The sequence below is a fragment of the Triticum dicoccoides genome, chromosome 4B (assembly GCF_002162155.2).
Source record: "Triticum dicoccoides isolate Atlit2015 ecotype Zavitan chromosome 4B, WEW_v2.0, whole genome shotgun sequence".
Taxonomy (NCBI): domain Eukaryota; kingdom Viridiplantae; phylum Streptophyta; class Magnoliopsida; order Poales; family Poaceae; genus Triticum; species Triticum dicoccoides.
In genome coordinates this window covers 256,572,877-256,587,220 of record NC_041387.1, presented here as the reverse complement: position 1 = coordinate 256,587,220, position 14,344 = coordinate 256,572,877, and the positions used below count along the sequence as shown (strand labels likewise).

The 14,344-nt window shown below is 44.2% G+C and overlaps 1 long non-coding RNA gene across 1 annotated transcript; it reads left to right on the top strand.

The window, feature by feature from the left end:
• Positions 1 to 8,332: 8,332 nt before the first annotated feature.
• LOC119293572 lies at positions 8,333 to 14,016 on the top strand. The gene is made up of 3 exons (XR_005143116.1): positions 8,333 to 8,826; positions 9,197 to 9,260; positions 13,968 to 14,016. It is a non-coding gene; the product is annotated as an uncharacterized LOC119293572 (long non-coding RNA).
• The last annotated feature ends 328 nt before the right edge of the window (positions 14,017 to 14,344 follow it).

Genomic DNA, 14,344 nt, shown 5'->3' with positions numbered 1-14,344 from the left:
CGTTGTCGGGGAGTCATAGCGTGGGGTGAATATTCTTGTATGTGCTTGTTTGCTTTATCACCAAGTAATTTTTATTTTCTGTTCTAAGTTGTTCTCTATCTTTAGTTATGGATATGGAACATGAAATACCAAAAAAATAGGTGTACTTGCTACTCATGGAGATGGGGAACCTCCTAAAACCCTCGATGCTGGTTATGTGAAAAATATTATGCACTACTTTGATAATCCTGAGAAAACCCCATTCAATTATGTCATGGGAGACACGTTGGATCAACATGAATACTTTAGGGATTATCTCTTGACACAAAAAGGGAAACTATTATGGGATCAAATTCATATGTTGCATTGGTATGCTCGGGAAATATGCTTGAGATATGATTATACTTGTTGCTTTAGGATGAAGGCTCCACACCTTCCCTTTTCATGCAAATTCAATGATAATAAAACCTTAGCTTATTATGCTAATGGTATATATGATTACTATGATGTGGAACAAATAGAAGAATTCATTGCTTTTATGGGTGCTTATGAAATTGAATCTTTGTTTAAAGAGTGTGAAATCTTGATGATGCTGTGTACAGAGCTGAAAATTTTGCTATACTTAAATATTGCTATGAGAATTATGAATACAATTCCGATATTGATGCATTTATTGAGAAATTCTCCGTTGTCCAAGAAGAGACTAATATTTTGTAGGAACCTATGGAAGAAGGAATTGATGAAACTGTGAGCTCATTGGATGAAAAAGATGATGAGGAGAGTGAAGACCAAAAGGAGGAAGAGCGGATTAGCTACCCATGTCCACCTTCTAATGAGAGTAACTCTTCAACTCATACATTGTTTAATTTCCCTTCGTGCTTACCAAAGGATGATTGCTATGATGATTGTTATGATCCCGTTGATTCTCTTGAAATACCCCTTTTTGATGATGCTTGCTATGCTTGTGGCCAAGATGCCAATATGAATTATGCTTATGGAGATTAACTTGCTATAGTTCCTTATGTTAAACATGAAATTTTTGCTATTGCACCCATGCACGATAGTCTTATTACCTTTTTGAATTCTCCAAACTACACTATATCGGAGAAGTTTGTGCTCATTAAGGATTATATTGATGGGTTGCCTTTTATCGTTGCACATGATAATTTTGATGAATGTGATATGCATGTGCTTTCTTCTCCTACTTGCAATTATTATGAGAGAGGAACTATATCTCCACCTCTCTATGTTTCCAATATGTTAAAATTGCAAGAAACTGCTTATACTATGCATTGGCCTTTACTTGGTGTGCATGAATTGTTATTTTATGACATGCTGATGCATAGGAAGAGAGTTAGACTTTGTTGTTGCATGATATATGTTACTTTGTGCTCACTACTAAATCACAAATCATTGTTAATTAAAATTGGCTTTGATATACCTTGGGGTCCGGGTAGATCCATTACTTGAGCACTATATGCCTAGCTTAATGGCTTTAAAGAAAGCACTGCCAGGGAGACAACCCGGAAGTTTTAGAGAGTCATTTATTTCTGTTGAGTTCTTTTATATAGTCTAAAAACAAACAAATAAAGAGGGGAACCCAAAACTTTTTCAAAAAGGAAAGTGAAAGTGAGAAAGACAAGCATTGTTGAAGTGGGGGAGCTCCTTGAACTTTGTTCATGCTCAAGGAAACTTTGTGAATCTTAATTACAGAAACTTTTCAAAAAAAAAAATTATCCCTTTGTACAATTTCATTGTATTATAAAAATAATGTGCTAAGGTTTGCCTTGAGGATGTTTGCAATGCTTGTTGGTTTGTGCGGTGCAGGACAGAAACTTTGGCTGTAGTGCGCGATTTTACATTTTTTACTGGAAAGTCAAATGGTTCTGATTCTTTTTGCACTGTCTTTGTACACAAATTTTTTATGTTTCCTAATTTTGGTAGAATTTTTGTGTTACCAGAAGTACGGTTAATGTTCAGATTGCTACAGACTGTTCTGTTTTTTACAGATTCTGTTTTTTGATGCATAGTTTACTTGTTTTGATGAAACTATCAATTCCTATCAGTGGATTAAGCCATGGAAAAGCTATATTACAGTAGACACAATGCAAAAACAAAATATGAATTGGTTTGCAACAGTACCTAGAGTAGTGATTAGCTTTATTATACTAACGGATCTTACTGAGTTTTCTATTGAAATTTTGTGTGGATGAAGTGTTTGATCGAGGAGGTCTCTATATGAGGAAAAGGAAGAGAGGCATGAGCTCAAGCTTGTGGATTCCCAAGGCACCCCAAGTAAATATTGAAGGAGAGTCAAGCGTCTAAGCTTGGGGATGCCCCATAAGGCATCCCCTCTTTCTTCAACAAGTATTGGTATGTTTTCGGATTCTTTTGTTCATGCGATATGTGCAAATCTTGGAGCGTCTTTTGCATTTAGTTTTCACTATTCTTTTATGCACCATGCTGCGCACGGCAAGACAGCCTCTATGACGTACACCATGAAGAAAGGTGTGTATCCAGTCGTACGATTAGGCGTGGTCCGCAGTTGCCAGAGTACGGAATCGAGTTCCTCGACCTAGCGTTATCCAACTCCTTTAGGGATCGCACTAGTCTGGGTTTGATGCCGCTCATTATCAGGCCATTAGCCCGTTCGACCTGACCGTTTGTTTGAGGGTGATATACTGAGGCGTAGTCGAGCTTAATGCCCAGATTAGCACACCGGTTTTTCACCTCATCGGCTGTGAAGTTAGAATCGTTGTTTGGAGGTGAATTTTCTTTGTTTCCATAGTTTCATGATCTTCAAAATCCAGTCCCTCCAAGACATAGCCTCTTGCATGGCATGGGATAAACTAGTCGAATTGTAAAAGACAAAAAATACATGTTGAAGTAGTAGAACTCGTGCTTAATTACAAAAACAATTGTCGTCATTTCGTACCGTTTCAACCTCGAAGGTCTCTGTGAGCTTAATGCTAAAGCACCGATCTTCGTCAGGTGAGGCCTATCGCACAAACCTCGGTCGTCTTCACACCACTCGCACTCCCCCGGGAGACTTTCGTCGTCCGATGACGACATTTCCTAGGTTCATATAATTCAAAGATTAAACTTGTACAATTAAACATATGTACTACAAAAACTAAATTAGATCATTATTATTCATCACGGGTTGACTATCGGAGCAATCAAAGTAGGAGTAGTTTTCCAATTTGAGCATTCAATAAGCAAAACCAAATCGTAAAATAGATTATTTTTCAAATTAGCATGCATTCAATAAGAAAAACCACATCATCTCTTGCGTCCGTACATCGTCAAATATTATCACTAATACACCTCAAATAGTATCATACATATAGCATCACTAATATAGCTAGAACCGTAGCGCCCGACGGGTATCAACGCGGGTGGTGGACACCCAAAGAGAAGGAACCATCACAGGATCATAGCTCCAGTGAGATCCCTCAAGAACCCGCCAGGTATTGTCGAACCTGCCCTGCAACTCAACCATGAAGCGATGGGCGTGCTCGTCCTTGTCGCTGACACGGTGGCGTACACCTCCATGGTGTTTTGTTCATGCGATATGTGCAAATCTTGGAGTGTCTTTTGCATTTAGTTTTCACTTTTCTTTTATGCACCATGCTGGTATGAGATAGTCCATGGTTGATTTATAGAATGCTCATTGCACTTCACTTATATCTTTTGAGTATGGCTTTATAGAATGCTTCATGTGCTTCACTTATATCTTTTGAATTCTGGATTGACTGTTTCTCTTCACATAGAAAACCACCATTTGTAGAATGCTCTTTTGCTTCACTTATATTTGTTAGAGCGTGGGAATATCTTTTGTAGAAAGAATTAAACTCTCTTGCTTCACTTATATCTGTTTAGAGATATGGCAGGAATTGGTCATTCACATGGTTAGTCATAAAATCCTACATAAACTTGTACGTAACTGAATATGATATGTTTGATTCCTTGCAATAGTTTTGCGATATAAAGGTGGTGATATTAGAGTCATGCTAGTGAGTAGTTGTGTTGAGGTTTGTGATTCCCGAAGCATGCCCGCATGGTGAACCGTTGTGTGATGAAGTCGGAGCATGATTTATTTATTGATTGTCTTCCTTATGAGTGGCGGTCGGGGATGAGCGATGGTCTTTTCCTACCAATCTATCCCTCTGGGAGCATGCGCGTAGTACTTTGTTTCGATGACTAATAGATTTTTGCAATAAGTATGTGAGTTCTTTATGACTAATGTTGAGTCCATGGATTATACACACTCTCACCCTTCCATCATTGCTAGCCTCTTCGGAACTGTTCATTGCCCTTTCTCACCTCGAGAGCTGGTGCAAACTTCGCCGGTGCATCCAAACCCCGTGATACGATACTCTCTATCACACATAAGCCTCCTTATATCTTCCTCAAAACAGCCACCATACGTACCTATCATGGCATTTCCATAGCCATTCCGAGATATATTGCCATGCAACTTCTATCATCATCATATACATGACTTGAGCATTTATTGTCATATTGTTTTGCATGATCGTAAGATAGCTAGCATGATGTTTTCATGGCTTGCCTGTTTTTTGATGTCATTGCTACGCTAGATCATTGCACATCCCGGTACACCGTCGGAGGCATTCATATAGAGTCATACCTTTGTTCTAGATATTGAGTTGTAAGTAAATAAAAGTGTGATGATCATCATTATTAGAGCATTGCCTCAGTGAGGAAAGGATGATGGAGACCATGATTCCCCAACAAGTCGGGATGAGACTCCGGACTTTATGAAAATTAAAAGAGGCCAAAGTAGCCCAAATAAAAAAACAGGCCAAAGAAGCCCACCAAATAAAAAAAGAAAATAAAAAATGACAGAAAAAGAGAGAAGGGGCAATGTTACTATCCTTTTACCACACTTGTGCTTCAAAGTAGCACCAAGTTCTTCATATAGAGAATGTCTTGAGTTATCACTTTCATATACTAGTGGGAATTTTCATTATAGAACCTGGCTTGTATATTCCGATGATGGGCTTCCTCAAATGCCCGCGGTCTTCATGAGCAAGCAAGTTGGATGCACACCCACTTAATTTTAGTTTGAGCTTTCATACACTTATAGCTCTTAGTGCATCCTATGCATCACAGTCCCTACTCCTCACATTGACATCAATTGATGGGAATCTCGATAGCCCGTTGATTAGCCGCGTTGATGTGAGACTTTATCCTTTTTGTCTTCCCCACACAACCTCCACCATCATATTCTATTCATCCTATAGTGCTATGTCCATGGCTCACGCTCATGTATTGCGTGAAAGTTGAAAAGGTTTGAGAACATCAAAAGTATGAAACAATTGCTTGGCTTGTCATCGCGGTTGTGCATGATTTGAATATTTTGTGTGGTGAAGATGGAGCATAGCCAGACTATATGATTTTGTAGGGATAACTTTCTTTGGCCATGTTGTTTTGAAAAGACACGATTGCTTTGTTAGTACGCTTGACATATTATCGTTTTTATGTCAAATGATAGACTATTGCTTTGAATCACTCATGTCTTAATATTTTTGATCAAGATTATGCTAGGTAGCATTCCACATCAAAAATTATCCTTTTTTATCATTTACCTACTCGAGGACAAGCAGGAATTAAGCTTGGGGATGCTGATACGTCTCCGTCGTATCTATAATTTTTGATTGTTCCATGCCAATATTATACAACATCCATATACTTTTGTCAACTTTTTATATAATTTTTGGGACTAACATATTGATTCAGTGCCCAGTGTCAGTTCCTGTTTGTTGCATTTTTATGTTTCACAGAAAACCCATATCAAACGGAGTTCAAATGGGATAAAAACAGATGAAGAATATTTTTGGAATATTTGTGATATTTGGGAAGAAGAATCAATGCGAGACGGTGCCCGAGGGGGCCACGAGGCAGGGGGGCGCGCCCCAGGGGGCAGGCGTGCCCCTGACCCTCGTGGGCACCCCGTAAGGCGAAGGTTTTCTTTTGAAAGCTAATTTTTGAAAAAAAAAATCTTGGCGAAGAAAGCTATTTTTTTTTTAAAAAAAATCTTGGTGAAGGTTTCAATCCAATCGGGGTTATGAATCTCCGGATATATAAGAAACGGTGAAAGGGCAGAATCTGAGAATGCAGAAACAGAGAGATAGATGCAATCTCGGAGGGGCTCTCGCCCCTCCCATGCCATGGAGACAATGGACCAGAGGGGAAACCCTTCTCCCATCTAGGGAGAAGGTCAAAGAAGAAGAAAAAGAAGAAGGGGGCTCTCTCCCCCTCGCTTCCGATGGCGCCGGAACGCCGCCGGGGACCATCATCATCACCGCGATCTACACCAACACCTCCATCATCTTCACCAACATCTCCATCACCTTCCCCCATCTATATTCAGCAGTCCACTCTCCCACAACCTGTTGTACCCTCTACTTAAACATGGTGCTCAACACTATATATTATTTCCAATGATGTATGGCAATCTTATGATGTTTGAGTAGATCTGTTTTGTCCTAAGGGTTAATTGATGATCGTGGTTGGTTTGAGTTGCATGTTTTCATTATTGGTGCTGTCCTATGGTGCTCTCCGTGTCACGCAAGCATGAGGGATTCCCGTTGTAGGGTGTTACAATATGATCATGACTCGCTTATAGTGGGTTGCTTGAGTGACCGAAGCATAAACCCGAGTAAGGGGGTTGTGGCGTATGGGATAAAGCGGACTTGATGCTTTAATGCTATGGTTGGGTTTTACCTTAATGATCTTTAGTAGTTGCAGAGGACTATAATATCTCTAGGGTGTACAAACATAGTCTGTCGACATAATATGAAAACAAGCCAAATTAGGCAATATGACGAAGGAAAGATCGATAATAACATTGAAAAAAATACTATGTGCGGTAACATTTAAATTGGCATCCATTTTTGTTTTTTATGAGATATTACCGCTTCCACATCATTATGTTGTAAAAATCTCGATGAATTTTTGGCCCCTTTTAGCGACATTGCTTCGGAACCCTTCTCGATGGATACTTTTTGTGCATCTCCAAATACCATATCTACGTCTCCTATATTCTAAAACAAAAATAATATGTAAAAAATATACCTTTTGTATTATCATGTATCACATACATACAAAGAAGGATTAGCTATATGCACCTCTTCTCATGGTGTTTCAGTCTGCTCCGTCATCGTTACATCAGTGCGTATGTCGGAACCCATCACTTTTATCTCTGATGAAATATATATGACATTTTCTATTGCATCATATAAACATATATAATATATAGTAAAAATAAAAGTGAAACTATCACAACTATTTTATTTTGAGAAAATCCGTTTTTCATATTATAAAAAAAGACGTAGCATTTCTCTAGGAGGAAACAACCAACTATAATGTTCATATATAAATAAGCAGTTATCTGAAAAATTCTTGAATCATTATAATTTATTTATATAGGCTAAGGGAAATTGTCTAACGAAAGATAAAAAAAATGCAAGCAATCCAACATAAATCAAGCATATTCGGTTTCTTCTCTAAAAATTGCGGTTTTTGTGTGATACTCTAAATATACCTAATAAGTATAAAAATATTTTTTTAGTATGATCCATGTTTAACTAATACATATATACACTAAAGTTAGAAAAAAGTTGAGACACTTATTTTGGGACGAAGGGAGTATTATTTTGTCGTAGAGGAAACGTTGTGTGTCCAAGGCCCAAATCAGCTATCCAGCACGACCCAAATCAGCTATCCAGCACGGCCCAACCAGCACCCAATCTACCCCCTCAAAAAAAACTCAGCACCCAGCCTCTCCTTCCCCACCCCCCTGACTCTCTCCACTCCTTGTCCACTCCAGCACACACTCTCCCTAGATCTCAGTGGAGTCACCCACTCCATCCCCTCCGCTCTCGCGTCCGCCCCGGACAGAGATCAGGTCACATGCACGTTTGCATGTTACCGTGTGCCTTGCGGCCGGAATTCAAATTTAAACATTGCGAAAAAATCTGAAAAAGACCATGCATGTTCACAACACATATTAAGATAACCCCTAAAAAATTCGGATCAAAATTCAAAACATACATAAAGAAACAAAAAGGAGAAACCGGTCATGAATAGTTCGCGAATGGTTCTCTGTAGACTATTCACATTTGAGTTTCTCTTTTTTGTTTCTCGATGTATGTTTCAAATTTTGATCTGAATTTTGTAGGGGTTATCTTAATATGTGTTGTGAACATGCATGATTTTTTTCAGATTTTTTCGCAATGCTTAAATTTGAATTCTGGCCGCAAGGCACACGTGCCGTAACCTGATCTCTGTCCCTCGCCCCACAGCTGGCGGCTTCGTCTCCCACCATCGCCCCCTCTCATCCCCTCCCCCACTCATCCGACAGTGGCTACATGCGCACACAACCGGCGACCAACATCACGCAAAGGTCGCCACCGCCGTCGCCGAAGGACAGCGTTCCCCAAACGCTAGCCACAACCTCTGCCTCGGCCTCCTCGACCGCCACTCGCTCTTCTTGGCAGCACCGTGCTGCCTTCCTTCCCATGCCGTGTCCACCAACTGCCCTGCTCGCACCGACCTCACCAATCTCACGGTCGCGCTTGGCTGTGCTCGCCTTGTCCTCGCCGGCATCGCAGCCGCAGGCCACGTGGACTAAAACTCCGCCGCCAGCGACAGTGGGTCCTTCCCGTGCCTCTACCACCTCATGGCCAAGTCCTCCTCTCCCCAAATCGACATCCACCCCTTTGTCGAGCCTGCCATGCCAGTAACATGAGCAGGATGGTGTACACCGGCTCGGGATGAGGTCGACGTTGATCAGTCGAACAGTTTGTGGAGCTGTACCAGGTATAGATACTCTTCCTCTACTCCCCCTCTTCAATCAATAGTAGGCCATTCTTTGTGTGTGGATGTTGCAGCTACACGGGTTAGTGGAGGTGTTGGCTCCAGTATTTACCAGGGATGTTTATACATGTGTTGCCATATGATCCAATACATAAGTTGATTGATTGATTAGTACAATGCTGATTAGACTAAATAATTAGTTTATCGAATTATTTGCATCTGACGTGTTGCACACATATATAAGGCAGAACAAGTTGTTCCACGCATGGGGTCTGACTTAAATATTTTGGGAGATGCATAATATGCCAAACAGTTCTAAAGTTGTCTCATCCATCAGCGCATGATAATGGAAAAACGTCTGTAAACTGTGCAGGATCCTATAGAGCAGATGGGCATCATTGAGATGCAGTACACGCATGCAGTACACACTCTCTTAGGTAGGTAAATAACCTATGACAACTTATTTTGTGAAGATCGGTGGTTCATGGTCTGGAAGTTTTGTTCTTCTGTCTAAATTTTGTATTACTTAGATAATCCCTTTAATGCTTTTTACTACTTGATCACACTATATGTACGTGCAAGAAAGGAGTTGTTAACTGAAACATTAATGCTAATTTTTGTTAACTACATACTGTGTTCGACATTGGTTTTTTGAAATTAACTCCACGTTGAATTGGTTTTTCTTGTTGTGTAGTGTTGACAACTTAATCTAGTCGTTGGTAGCAGTAGCTTAGCAGCATTCTTTCCTTGTTTTTAGTTAAGTTCAGTTAGGCACAAGCCGTGCCTGTGCGTGTCGTGCATGTAGCGTTAAGGACCCGGTCTAGGTGCTCGTGGGATGGCGCGAGCGTGAGCCAGATCGTGGCGCCGAGGTAGGATCTCTACCGGCCACTTCTTCTTCCTTGTAAGTCAATAAGAGGGAATGAAAAACGGATAAAAGTCGCAACGTATTACGCGACGCAAAAACCCAGTGTTCTTCTCTGCGTGAGCTTCCTCAGAGAGCGAGAGAGCGAGAGAGAATTCTGACAATTGGCATCAGAGCCTCCTTCGATCCAAGGCGACCATAGCGCGCGCACGCCGTCGACACCACCCGACGGCCCGGGCGGAGGAAGTGGTGATGCAGCCGACACCGACGACGCGACGGCGCGGCTGCACGGACGGAGCCGCGGCCGCAGCGTCGTCAGGCGCGATGGCAACGAGGTCATCATCCACGAGCGCGTGGTGCAGGATCACACGAACTACAACAGCAACATCGTCTACCCCACGCTGACGACAATGAACTACATCGAGTGGGCTCTCATCATGAAAATCAATCTGTGTGTCTCTGGAAGGCAGTGTCCGGCATGGGCGAACCAGGCGATCGCGAAGACATGGCGGTACTCTCGGCGTTGATCCGCGCAGCGCCGCCCGAGATGGTGCCGGTGCTCGCCGTCAAGGACACCGCGCATGAGGTGTGCGAGGCGATCCGCATGATGCGTGTGGGCATGAACCATGTGCGGGAGGCGATGGCGCAGCGGCTGCGCAAAGAGTTTGAGTAGATCGCCTTCAAGGAGGGTGAGTCACTTGTCGCGTTCGGCCTACAGATCACGAGCATCGTCAACAACCTCGCCACATGGTGGAGGAGATCAAGGTGGTGCTGAAGTTTCTGCATGAGCTGCCTGCGCAGTACGCCCAGATCGCGTGCTCGATCGAGACACTGCTCGACCTCAACAGCATGTCAGTGGAGGAGTTGACTCCGATCGGCCATTGAGCACTGCCCTATCACCACCCCGAACCACGGCGACAAGCTCCTTATCACGGAGCAGGAGTGGCTCACGCGCGCTAAGCAGAAGGAGAAGAGGCAGGGCTCCAACTCCGGTGGCAGCAGGAACAAGGGCAAGCACCAGCAGGGCTCCGGGGACGGCGGCGAGCAGAACAAACAGGAGTCCGGGGGTGGTCACGACATGTCCAAGGTAAAATGTTACAATTGTAACAAGTACGCGAATCACTTCTCCAGGGAGTGCCCCGAGCCGCGCCGAGAGTGTAAGGAATGCGTCAACCTGACGCAAACGGAGGAAGAACCGAGGGAGGCCGCACTCTTCCTTGCCAGCATCTGCGTGCTCTCTATCACTGAGGGGGGCCAACGAGCATGTACTACTCAACGAAGACCGCTCCCAGGCGTGTGCTGCCACTGAAGGGGAGGACTGCGACCCGACCTGGTTCCTGGACACAGGAGCCAGTAATCACATGTCTGGGCATAGGGACATCTTCTCCGACCTCAACACCGGAGTGCACGACTCTATCAAGCTCGGTGACGGCTCGGTCGTGCAGATGGAGGGAAGGGGGACGGTCCTCTTCGAGAGCCACACGGGCGAGCACCTCGTCTTGTCAGAGGTGTGCTTCATCCCTCGGATGCAGAGTAACATCATCAGCATTGGCCAGCTGGACAAGATTGACTACGACACCCGCATCAACCACGGCGTTCTAGAGCTGCAAGACCCGGACGGGCGGGTGATTGCGCGGGCATCGCGCACCTAAGGAATGTTGTACGTGCTCCGCCTCACCTTGGCATGCCCCGTGTGCCTCGCGATGCACGATGGCGAGGATGCATGGCGGTGGCACGTACGGTGCGGACACATCGGCTTCTAGGCTCTGCGACGCCTCGCTCGCGAGGAGATGGTGCACGACATGCCTCCCATCAATGAGGTGGACTGTGTTTGCGAGGCATGTCTCGCCGGCAAGCAGCGACACACGTCGTTCCCACACCAAGCACTGAACCGAGCGAAGGAAGTGCTCGAGCTGGTGCACGCATACATTTGCGGCCCAATTTATCCTCCTACGCCAGGAGGGAAACACTACTTCTTGCTGCTTGTTGATGACAAGAGCAGGTTCATGTGGTTGCGACTCCTCGCGACCAAGGACGAAGCGGAAACGATGCTGAAGCAGTTTTAGGAAGCTGTGGAGCACCAGTATGGGCGCCACCTGAAGGCGCTGCGCACGGATCACGGAATCTTCACCTCCACCACCCTTGGGAAGTACTTCGCGGATCAGGGGGTGAAGAGACAGCTTACGGCTCCGTACTCACCCCCAGCAAAATGGCGTGGTTGAGCGGCGGATCGGACCATTGTCGGCATGGCTCGCACTCTCCTAAAGGCGAAGGGCGTCCCTGGGCGCTTTTGGGGAGAGACAGTCACCACGGCCATGTACCTGCTCAACTGCTCCACAACCAAGAGCGTTGCCAAGATGACACCGTACGAGGTGTGGTGCGGCAAACGGCCTGCCGTCCACCATCTCCGGGCATTTGGGTGCATCGCCAACGTCAAGACGACGCGCCCGAATGCAAAGAAGCTGGACGACAGGAGCCAACCCATCAGTACAGAAAAAATACACTTCCGTGATGATACGTGTTTGTCATAGTTGCTCGCGTTTTTTGTCATGCATGTACATCCATGACGATTTTATGACAGAATCACGATAGTCATACATGTGCTATCGTAGAAGTGTTCCATGACATTACCAAAATTATCATCACAGAAGTGTCCACTTCCATGACGATAAATCGCGTGTCACAGAAGTGCTTTCGTCAAGGATGACTGACACATTGCATCCACCGTAACGGAACATCGTTAAGCTATCGGGTCGGTTATTGGATCCGATAACCCGTTAACATCCCCGACCAATGGAGATTTTCCACATGTAAAATCATCATTGGCTGGAGGAGACACGTGTCAGGTCCGCGTTGGCACAGCTGTCACTCATCCAATGGACCGGCCCATCAAGTTCAAATGGGCTGGCCCAACTAAAGGCCCACAAGATTTTGCGGACCATAATGGGCCGGCCCGGCTAAAGGCCCATGAGATTTTGCGGACCATAATGGGCTGGCCCAGCTAAAGGCCCACAAGATTTTGCGGGCCATAATGGGCCTGCCCAGGTAAAGGCCCATAAGATTTTTGTGTGCCATAATGGGCCGGCCCAGATAAAGGCCCACAAGATTCTTGCGGATCATAATGGGCCGGACCAGCTAAAGGCCCACGAGATTTCACCGACATTAATGGGCCGGCCCAGCTGTAGGCCCACAAGATTTTGAGGACCCTAGTAGGTCGGCCCATTAACTGGCTGCCATGTTTTGGGACAAATGCCGGCCCATATTTGTTCCGGTCCATTATTGGCTTGCCGCGTTCCGGGCCTAATAATGGCACATATGAGATCTGGCCCGTTAAAAGCCTACCATGTTTTGGGCCAAATTACGGCCCAGATCAGGTCCGGCTCTTTAAGAGGCTTTGGGCTCAATTATGGCCCATATCAGATTTGGCCTGTCAACTGGACGCTATGCTTTTGGGCCCATTTGCTAAAGGCCCATTTAGTAATTCGGCCTGATATTAGTTTTGGCCTGTTAAGGGCCCGTTTAACATTTCGGCCCTATATTAATTTCGGCCTGTTAAAAGCCCTTCATATAGTTGGGCCTAACTACGGCCCGGTTTGCATCCGGCCTGCTCGCAGCCGATATCTGATTGGGCCAAGCAAGGACCGAGACAATTTTGGCCTGTTCAACTCCCATGATTTGATTCGCACAATCATGGGCCGCGGTCCATTTCGGGCTGCTGCCGGCCCGTGAGCTGTTCGGCACGTTTCAGGTCCAACCTACATCGTGATTGCATGACGACCCGATTATGTACCGTAATTTTATGGTTTGGCCGGTTTACTACGAAGGCATGATATATATACAGTAAAATAACTGCAGCATTGTGAATAAGAAAAAACCTAGACTATACAATAAAGAAATTACGGCATATTACATCCACTGGGCATCAATGTTAGCCACTATGATAATAAAGCACAAGCAGACATCAGATTACATACACGGGGCATCAAAGATTGCCACCAGTGCAAATAAACACGCTGGCAAAATAATATACAAAACCGATAGCACTTCAATAGAGTTCAAGAAAGGTTAGCCTTGCTGGGGAGCTGTAGAGCAAGCAGCTGAGCAAGATGATGAGACTGCGCATGTTCAACACTTATATCTTCCTCACTCTGAAAGATAAACAAGCAGACAGATGACATGTTTTTCACATAAAAGTATCAGTGCTGACAATTCATCACATTTCTTACTAACGAATAAAGTGACACAGTTTAAAATTGCATTAACACAATATGGTATTGTTCAGGTCAAGACATGGCAGGAAATGACATTGTGAAGAAGTTGGCAGCTTCACGACACCACTGGAACACAGATCAAGAACTCATAAGTATCAATGGTTAGTGTGCTGTCAATTTATCCCATTTCAAATTGGCAAATAAAAAGACGGTTTAAATAATAGTAGAATGATATGACATTGTTCATAGTTAAGACATTGCAGAATATGACATTGTGCTGTAGTGGGTAGGTTCACCACACCACTAGATTACGGATGAAGAACAGAAGCATACATGCAGTGCAAAAGAAGATCACTTGCTCTGTATAGTTTAATTTACATGGTATGAAGAAGGAACTTGGTTGTACAACTAAAAACTTAAATTGAGAAGGACAAACTTTTGATTATGA